Source organism: Taeniopygia guttata, chromosome 11 (assembly GCF_048771995.1).
Source record: "Taeniopygia guttata chromosome 11, bTaeGut7.mat, whole genome shotgun sequence".
In the NCBI taxonomy this organism is placed as follows: Eukaryota; Metazoa; Chordata; class Aves; order Passeriformes; family Estrildidae; genus Taeniopygia; species Taeniopygia guttata.
In genome coordinates this window covers 9363532-9373343 of record NC_133036.1, presented here as the reverse complement: position 1 = coordinate 9373343, position 9812 = coordinate 9363532, and the positions used below count along the sequence as shown (strand labels likewise).

The window sequence follows — 9812 nt, the reverse complement described above, 5'->3', positions numbered from 1 at the left end:
ACTTCAGCACAAGGTGCTCTTCAAAGTACACACCTGTAAGCATGTGTTGTTGTGATCTTTTTGTAATCTCCCAGATTGATTAGAAATGGATCTATTTCAAAACAATAAGATCTTCAGAGTGGTCAGGAAAACCCCACCTGAGTTATGTTCTCTGCCTTCTCAGCCTTAGTGAGCTCCTTTGGTTTGAATTGTCACACATCCTAACACAGCTTCAAAGGAGACACTTGAAAGCACTCAGAAACCACCATAAACTGACTGAGAGAGTATTTTAACAAGTCAACTCAAATACCTTTCAGAAACAGATACAACACTGAACTGCAGGGCTTTTTTCTTTTTTTCCCCATGGGATAGTTAGTTTTATTTCCACCCCCCCCAAAAAAAAAAGATTACTTACACTTCTGATCTCTGTTCTTTCTGGCAGCTTTCACATTTCCATCATTTGGCAACACAGCAAGGATTTAGGAGACTTTTATTTATATCAGGGAGGATTTATCCTGGAAAGTAGGATCCTCTCCCCTAACCATTCCCTGCTTCTAAGGGTGTGGAAACACAGCATGGAGCTCCTAAAAGGGAGAAGAAATCAGAGGGAAGAAAGCACCACATCTACCAGGTAACAGGTTGTGAGTTGCTGGATTGGTAAAACAGGGAGCACATCCAGGTTATTGTGAAGGTTTGATACCTCCTTAACATTTTGGTTCAAAAAGTAACTCTTAGTCTGGTCTTTTTGGGCAGATCACCACAGAAAAGGTGAATGGAAATCCACTGATTGAAGAGTGTGCATTTACAATGCTAAGAGATATCAGCCAGCCATAAAAGAACTGTAAACCAATATTTCATATCTGGTCACACCAGTAGCAATAAGCAATTTGTGACACTCTCACGTGCCTGATCCGTGACATCTTTTATGACTTTATCTGCAGATTTCCTCAGACCTGGAAGTGTCCAAGGCCAGGTTGGAGCAACCTGGGGTAGAGGAAGTATGAGAAATGAATTTGTAAAGAATTCTCCAAGACCTGACAGAAAGCTCACACAGTTCTGTACATCTGAGATAAGGTGTGCTGATTTAGGAAGGCCATGGAATAGAGATGATATTGTTGAGAGAGAGAGATTGAACTACAAACAAGTTTTAATAAGCTTCAAAATATGGTCTTACAAAAAGATCAGATATTTTAGAGAATTAGAAGTGTGAAAGATGCGTTGTAGTAGGAGCATGTGGGAAAAAAATATAGGTGACTGGTGTTAGAAATAATAATGTGTCTCACTATTCATTGAAACTGATAATGGAATAAAATCCTTTAAAACACCTCTCAGTTACCCCATCTCTATAAAAACTAAAAAAAAAACAACGAGGAAGGCGTCCCTGGCCATGGCAGGGTGTGGAACAAGATGAGGTTTAAGGTCCCTTCCAACCCAAACCATTCTGTAATTTCATGATATTCCCAGGATCTGAGCACTAAGGATATTTCTCTACAACCTCAGGAAATTAAGGCAGCCTGAATAAACCTGTGTCTCCCACCAGGCAGGTTTCACAGCACCATGGCAAAAGAACTCACCATGGGAAAGGCAGAGGTGTGGAATTGGTGACTATTTCAATAAATGCTACATAAAAAGCAAAGGCTTCATACCTGAGTAAAGACTCAGGTAGGGTCTGCTCCCAAATTACCTCACCTCTGCATTCCCACCTCCTCCAGGCCACTCTTCAGGCCTGCCCCAACGTGGTCTATAGGTGATACAGCCTCCTCTCATTATCCTATTACTGTATTTAAAACTTCCATCTCCTCATCACTGCCACATTTTAAGTAAATTTAAAGGCACAGATATTTTTTGGCTGTTTAAGAACATTTACTGATGGAAATTTAGATTTTCCTGGCAGCTCAGTATGGGGCTTTAAGGAATAAAATTTAATTAAACTACTAAAGGAGGGATAAAATAGGACTAATTGTTGTGCCCCAGCTAAAAGTAAGTTGGCTGACATCACCTGGGCAGCAAACAGAAAAACACGGAGCTCCACACGTCTCCTACACTTGGCTGGAGACTTTGGTGCAAGGAAAGACAAACTCCCCACTAACCTGGATGAGTCTGTGCCCTCTCCTCATCAGGAACAAGGACATTAAAGTTTCTCAGACCTGTCTGACCTTCAGGATGATCTTTCCTGTTTAATTTGACTGCCCTAAAACTTGGGAGTAGAACTGCAATTTCAAACTGGTAATTACTTGGCAAGTAAATAAACTACAGTAGTGCTGGACCCAGAAAAGTTAAACTACCATGTGAGCTTTCATTAAGTATTTTATTCGTGCTTGTTTTCTAGAGAAAGCCTCCAAAGTTGAAATAAAACAGAAGAGTCAGCATGAGGAGAAAGTGCAAGCTAAGTACAAGATATTTCTTTTGCCTTCAGTTGCTGCATTAAGGACAAGAAGCCAAGAGGAAAATATTAAATAAACACCAGGAACTACCAAGGTTTTGATGTTTCATGACAATTGTTTTCAGATGGATAGACATAAAATAATCCCACATCAAACTAACTGTGTCTGACATGCCAGCCACCAGGTATGGTCCAAGAGAGGCAGATCTGGAGGAAGTGGTGAGAGGGAGGATAAATCATTTAGCCAAAACCCACTCCCAGTTCCTCCAGTCCATTCCAGTGAGCGCTGAGGGTTGTTACCACCCACACCTCTCCATTCAGTGGTGTTTGTCAGGATTTTCTTCCAGCAGCATTCCTGAAAGGTCACTACTGACAGAAGTGAACCCTGCCCTCAAACACCTGCGGAACAAACTGGTTTTCCAGCAAGAGCAGAAGCTGGACTGGGCAGGAAGATGCTGAGGGTAAAACCTGAATTAGGAATTTGTGTTGCTCAGAAGCTCAGGGAGTAAAACCACACTCAGATGATGCCACCAGAGAGTGACACGGCCACGGCTCCTCTTGGTGAAGGAACATCAGGAGAGAATATTCCCACAGATCCCATCAGGTCTCTGGCCACAGCGTATGGAGAGGTTTTGACAGCTCATGGAATGGCACCCCTGAAGTTATTCCACCTCTGGAAGGGAGTATTTTGAGCAGCACTTGGAGATGGCAGCATCAAGCTAAACCTTCTTCAACATGAAGAATCGACCTGGAGGAGCTAATTCAGAAAGGGAGATAATATAAAAATAAATAACAGTGGGAGATGAGTATTCCTGTCCCTCACAGCTGCAGGAGGAAAAAGCCAAGTTCTGTCTGTTCCAGGTCATCTGTTTCAAGACATCCAGGAAGCAAGCTACCCGTGAAGTGAGGCAGGACACTCAGACACTGGATTCCATCCTGGAGAACAAACAATAGGGAGAAGGAATTTCTTGCCTTGCCTTTCCTGAAATCTGAGCTGCTGCTAACCAGCTCTGTTGAACAACAAACCCATGATCCCATCCCACACAGCACCTCTGGATTCAGCAGAAGGAAACCTGGGATTTTGGGATTTCTGTCTCCAAAGAGGTGCCCCCTTCTGACATGCCCAGCCACAGGACACACCACAATTCATGCTCTCTACCACAGCCCTTCGAGGAGCAAAGGAAGACATTTCTCCAAGACTTCTGTGTTCAAGAATAAAAAGATAACACCAGATTTACTCACGAGTTTCTTCCGGGGGTGGCAAAGAGGAGAGTTGGAAAGGCAGGAGCATTTCTAGTAGGTGAGGTCCCTTCTGAAAGTTCCACATATCCCATGTCAGTATTGCCACAGCTTGCCCTGAATATTTCCTTTTAGCAATGAAATTTAAGGCTGAAATCTGAGCTCTTGGAACCACGGTAACTTGAATGCCACAACAAAAACTCAGCTCTTTACCTGCTCTTTTTTTATTCATATATGAAATTGGAAACATTAAATAGCTGGGCAATATGAAGGTTGAAGCTAGATGACCTTTAAGGTCCCTTACAACCCAAATCATTCTGTGATTCTATGAATTATGAGATTTTGAAGTTGCAAGCAAAATCCTGCCCATGCTCTGCAGGCAGAATTCCCTCTTCTAGCTGCAGAAAAACAAAAATCTCCATGAAAACCTTCCCCTTCCATTGCCCTAACTGTGCTTGGAGCCCATCTAGCAGACCACCTCTATTCCTTTATTCTGGAATTTCCTTTGGAAGTCCAAGGAGCTTTTTGGAGCACAGAGTGACCCTTTTTGCTGTGCTATGGACAGAAGGAGTCCCATGCCTCAGCAATCTCCCATCCACTGCAGGACATCCTTGTTCTTGCAGCCCCTGGGTGGGATGGCAGGAGACAGGATCGAGAGAAGCACAGTGGGTGTGCAGGAAGAACGGGGTGACCTCCAGCCCTGCTCAAAGATGGGTGTTTATTGCTTTCCCAAGATGAGAAAGCTGAGCTCAGTCTCTTTCGTGCCAGCACTACTGAACCATTCTTATTTCCTGTATGTGGAGGTGGAAATGTCATGTTTCAGCCCCGATTCGCGCCTTTTTTTTTCCTTTTTTCTTTTTTTTTTTTTTTTGTGGTTTCCATGTGCTAAAAGTGCCTGGGAGGTGTGTGCTCTGTATTGGTGAGGGGAGCTGCTTTCATTGAGCTCACAGCCCCGTCAGCAGTGCCAGCAGTGAAGCTGTTACTGGAGGAGGTGTTTTTATTGCCAGGATTTCTTCTGTCTCTGGGGCTGAGGCACCACAGCAGATTGTTAACACTGCTCAGAGCAGCAGAAATAACCACCTCAGAGCTCTTTAGGCTCTGCTAAAATGGATTGGTGCACATTTATGACCTTTGTGGGATTTGATCACAGCACACAAGTCTTGGGTTTCTGTGCTGGTGCAGAGGATTAAAACCCAAACATGAATCTCTTTCTGTCTGCTGCATCTTCCAGGAGCCACCACTGGCACAAATGACCCTCCTCCAGTTCCTTCCTGAGCAGACCAGCAATTTAACCCCTTTTCAAAAGAAACAAACTGGCTTTAGTTTCCATTAGAGTTAGGGCTGGTTACCCTGGCCCTCTGCTCTTCACAAGGGCACGAGGACAGCAGTGACATCCAGCAGCACCAAGGAAGATCCATGCAGAAACCCAATAAAAGTTCCAAAACCTCAGTTATTGCTCTGGAACACATGGGAATAGTTGAATGAATCTGAGAAATTCTGTGGAAGGGAGAGCTGCTCTGAGCCAGTGTAAGAACTTGAGCAAGGGGCATTATAATGACATTAATATTTATTATAATTACATCAGTAATTGTTCTCAGGGAGATGATTTCTACTTCTTTTGTGTTAGATACAAAAGGTAGACTTCAATTTATCTGCTTTCAATTACAAACATATGTAAAATGACAAAACCTTCAAGGCACAATAGATATCCTATTTACAGATAATTTCCCTAGAGAATGATCCACATTTGTACCTTCAATAAAGCAATTAAAGAGTATCTGTCCAACCAAATGTCATCTCACCTCTGACCAGCACACCCTTCCTCTTGGTGAACCCCCTACAAATCCAATTTGGTGCTATGGAAAAAAAGAAATGTCCCAAATCATTCTTAACCCAGGCCATGTTTAACAAAACAATTGCCATAAAGATTTCAGATACCCTAAAGCTGAAACAACTCACTGAGCTGCTGAGTGAGAAAAGATCAAATGAAAAAAAGATGAGTCTGGCAGTATGATTTCATTAAGTTGCCAGTTCAACTTGCAGTGGGGACAGCAAAAATAGGAGAAAACCTCCCAAGAGCTCCACAGCACAGCCTCTGTTGACCTGATAAAATGGGAAATCATCCAATGGAGCAGGAAAATCTGAGGCTGATGTCTTTTCTTGCAAACTTACAGCCTAATTAGAGAAACTACAGGGAGAGCAGACAGCTCTTCTTGACAGCAAACCTGGGAACTACTAAACCCCCAGCAGAAATTACACTTCCAAAGCCATCATGTAATTTAAAACATCCCTTCAGATATGGAGTAGGGGAAAAACTTCCATAAGAAATAGATCATGAACTTCCTTTCATCCCCTGCTTCTTAGAACTTTCCAATGAAGGGAATTTCTTTTTTTTTTTTTTTTCTTAATTTTAAAATATTGTATCATCTCAAAAGCTAGATTATTTTATCTCAAACTTTGATTTTCTAGAAATAATTATTACCAAAAAAATAATAAAGGAAGAATTGTACCTAATTTCTGGCTCCTTTAGTTCCTTTCCTGGGATGATCTTGCAAAGGGGTTTACACGTCCCTCAGCATCTTCTCCTAGAAATAAAATAAAATAAATAAATAATCTGCCTTTCAGGGTGTTTCTTTTTAAAACAAACCCAGAAATAACTCCACTTCACCCTCCACTTTTGCCAAAGCACTTCAGAAACATAAAGCTCCCTACAAACCGAGGTGAGGTGCTGAGGGTTAGAAATAAATAGGAGGGTGTTAATTACAGAGTAAACATCAACCAAATAACAGCTCTGGGGTTGCCAAAGAGTCACTGGCGAGGGCAAATCTTGTGACAGCTGAGGAATAAAACCACGAGGTGCTCCCTGGAGGATCCTGGAGCACTTGGAGGGACACCCAGGATGCTCCAAAAAGTCTCAGTGCCATGGATGCATCCCCCAGCTCTCCTCCATCTGGGCCCTGTGCCAGCACAGAGCTGAACTCTAACCTGTTAAACCACAAGGAATTTCTCTTGGTCCAATCAGGAAGATTTAAAGATTCCTTTTTTTTTTTTTTTTTGGGGGTGTTTTTTTTGTTTGTTTGTTTGGGGTTTTTTTTTGGTTTTTGGGTTTTTTTGGTGGGTTTTTTGGGTTTTTTGTTGGTTTTTTTTTGTGTGTGGTTTTTGGTTTTGTTTTTTCTTTGGGGTTTTTTTTGGGACCTTTTGTTTGTTTATTTTTGGAGGTTTTGTTTGTTTGTTTGTTGAGGGTTTTGTTTGTTTGTTCTTTACAGCTGGAATTGCTCAATAAAAGCTTTGCAATGACGGAATGTCTATGAGGAGGAAAAAATTCTGCCTGTCCTGGCAGGACTGAGGGACACTGAGCAGCCACCATGCTTGGGAGGTCCCTGCATCTTCTCCCTGTCCTGTGTCTCTCTTCATCCCCATTTGGGTCCCCTCCTGCCAGGTAATTCCTTCACCTCTGGCTAAAATTCCCTATGGCAACAACCCAGGACCAGCAGGTTTAGGGGTGTGGGGATGGAATCCTTTCAGGAGCCACAGATCAGCAGTGCAATCTCTAAACTCACTTCTGATCAAAGTTTTAAATGGAAGTCTAATTTTTGCAGTGAAATATTAGTTGTTAGGGAAAGGGAGAGGGCCTCACTGTGGCCCCATTTGGAAGCCAGGCCAGAGACACTGGTTGTTTGCTGAGGCACATCCTCTTCCCATCCCATCCTATTTTCCCTAAAATAACTCAACCAAGCAGTAATTCATGGTTATTGACTAAGCTATAGAAAATCTCAGGGGAATCAAGGAGATAAATGGCCTTTGGTTTTCCATAAATAGGAAACAGAGCCTTTATGCTGCCTCAGGCACTGCCAGGAGGGTTTGCAGCTTCTCTGCCAATCTGTAGGATTATATTGCTCTGTGCCTAAAAACATATTTACACTGGGAACAACAGCCTGGGTGGGAATGACACTTTTTATACTGACAAACCACTGGAAAATTAAAGTCCTTGATAGATTTTTTTGCACCACACTTAAAAAGAGAAATTAGGATAACATAAAGGCACATGAACTGACATTAATAATGGTGAAAATCTGCGGCTCTTTTTGGCAAGTGTCTTTCCAAAGCAGCTCCTTGTGCCCACCCTCCTGCAGCTCCAGTCTCCCCCATTTACTCCCTGTGGAAATGTGGTGCTGAAAGGGCAGATATTGGGTATGACCCAACTCTTCCCTGGTCATTTTTATTTTTCTGGGTGATCTTGGGCTCTTCCAGCTGGGGAGGCTGTTGGAGCAAGGTTAGTTCCATTAAACACAGCTGCTCCTGGGGCTCTTTAGAAGATGGGATTGGTGTTCACACTTGTTACTACAGCCTTAACCTTCCTTTTAAATCCATTTATTACAGGCATAAAAGGGGATGATTTCCCTGGAATTGCAACTCCATAATTCCTGGGAGGAGTTTTGGGTGTGATCAGCACTAGTAGCACATCATGGGGGCAGTGTTTGTGGGAAATAGTAAAGGTAAGAAGACTTTTAGAAAGTTGGAAAAGCACGTTTTAGAAACAGAAAGAGCAGAGAAATTAGAGCTAACCACAGCTGCAAAGTTTCAAAGCAGAAAAAGTTACATTAGTTCAGCAAGCAAGGACATGAAGCAATAGCTTGAGTTTTACGCTTGGCTGAGACAGACCTTAAAACTGCAGAAAAATATGCTTAGCAAGGTAGTAGAAGGTTTTAAGCTTAATAATGAAGTATTGTGAGTTGTTAATAGAAGGCAGACAAACAAGCATTGTGTGAAGGAGGGGTATGTGTGCTTCTAGTAACTAGCTAGAACAATCCTGGTAACTATCTAGAATAATCCTGGTAAGTAGCTAAAAACAATCCTAGTAACTAGCTAAAAACTATCCTAGTAACTTGCTAGAACAATCCTAGTAACTAGTTAGAACAATCGTGGTAACTATCTAGAATAATTCTAGTAAGTAGCTAGAACAATCCTGGTAAGTAGCTAAAAACAATCCTAGTAACTAGCTTAGAACAATCCTAGTAACTAGCTAAAACAATATTAGTAACTACGTAAAAACAATCCTAGTAACTAGCTAAAACAATACTAGTAACTAGCTAGAACAAGTCTAGTAACTAGCTAAAAACTATCCTAGTAACTAGCTAGAACAATCCTAGTAACTAGCTAAAACAATACTAGTAACTACATAAAAACAATCCTAGTAACTAGCTAGAACAATCCTAGTAAGTAGCTAAAAACAATCCTACTATCTATCTAGAACAACCCTAGCAACCAGCTAGAACAGCTGCTGCTGGATGTAGGTGATCTTTTACCACCTCTCTCTTGTCTCCACCACGTTACGAGGCTGATGCTGCGATGAAAGCCCAAGGAACGTCTCCCAGCAGCCCTGAGCTGTTGGTGAAAATCCAAAAAAAGCTCCCCAGCACAGAGCTCAGCCTGGTTTGGTGCCCAGGACGTGTCACAGCCCCACCACAGCAGGTCGGGGTTCAGGTGACATCTGCCACACCTTGGTGGTGACACGAGGGGACAGCCCTGACAAGGCTCTGCTGTCACCTTCCCCGGCAGTAGCCGGAGTTCAGCGGATACAAGAGGAAGCAAATCACGCCCTTCCCGTCCCAAAGCAAAGGCAGAGAGTTCCAGGAGCAAGAAGAGTTGCACTTTGTTGGTTGTCAGCACTGATTCATGCACTCAGCCTGGATGTACATCAAATCCTCTGCTGGAGAAGCGGGATTAGTCATTGTTTCCAGAAAAATACAGCTTGCAGCAGACACCACAATGTATCTCTTTTCTTCTGCAGTTACTCATGCAATTATTACTTACAGTCTTCGTTGGCCGATTTAAAAAATTCAAACATGAAATTAATTATAGTGCTCACTAATTCCTCTGCTCCTGGACAAAACCTGCACAGACAAAGCAAAGGCTTTGTCTGCTCTGACGTAGCTGAGGGATGAGGGGTCTATTGCTTCTCACATCAGCCCCCAGGGAAAAGAGGTCAACCTTTCCCCAGGAGACAAAGAAAATCTTGGCATGAGGGCAGGAAACACTTTGGGTTTGCTTTTTCTGTGACATCTCTCTCCCTGAGAACATTTGCCCTCTTCCCTGGGCAGAGCTTTGCACCCAGATTTCAGCTGAAATCCCTTTTTTGAACAATCTGCTGCTGCCCTTCACCAGGATTGCTCTTCCTGACACTGGTAGCATTTATTTGTCATGGCTGGGG

General features: G+C 42.7%; 1 long non-coding RNA gene across 1 annotated transcript; it reads right to left on the bottom strand.

The window, feature by feature from the left end:
• Nucleotides 1-2268: 2268 nt before the first annotated feature.
• Nucleotides 2269-8191, bottom strand: LOC140684887 (uncharacterized). Its single transcript, XR_012057828.1, has 2 exons — nucleotides 6112-8191; nucleotides 2269-3119 (listed from the first exon to the last, which is right to left on the bottom strand). It is a non-coding gene; the product is annotated as an uncharacterized lncRNA (long non-coding RNA).
• Nucleotides 8192-9812: the final 1621 nt, after the last annotated feature.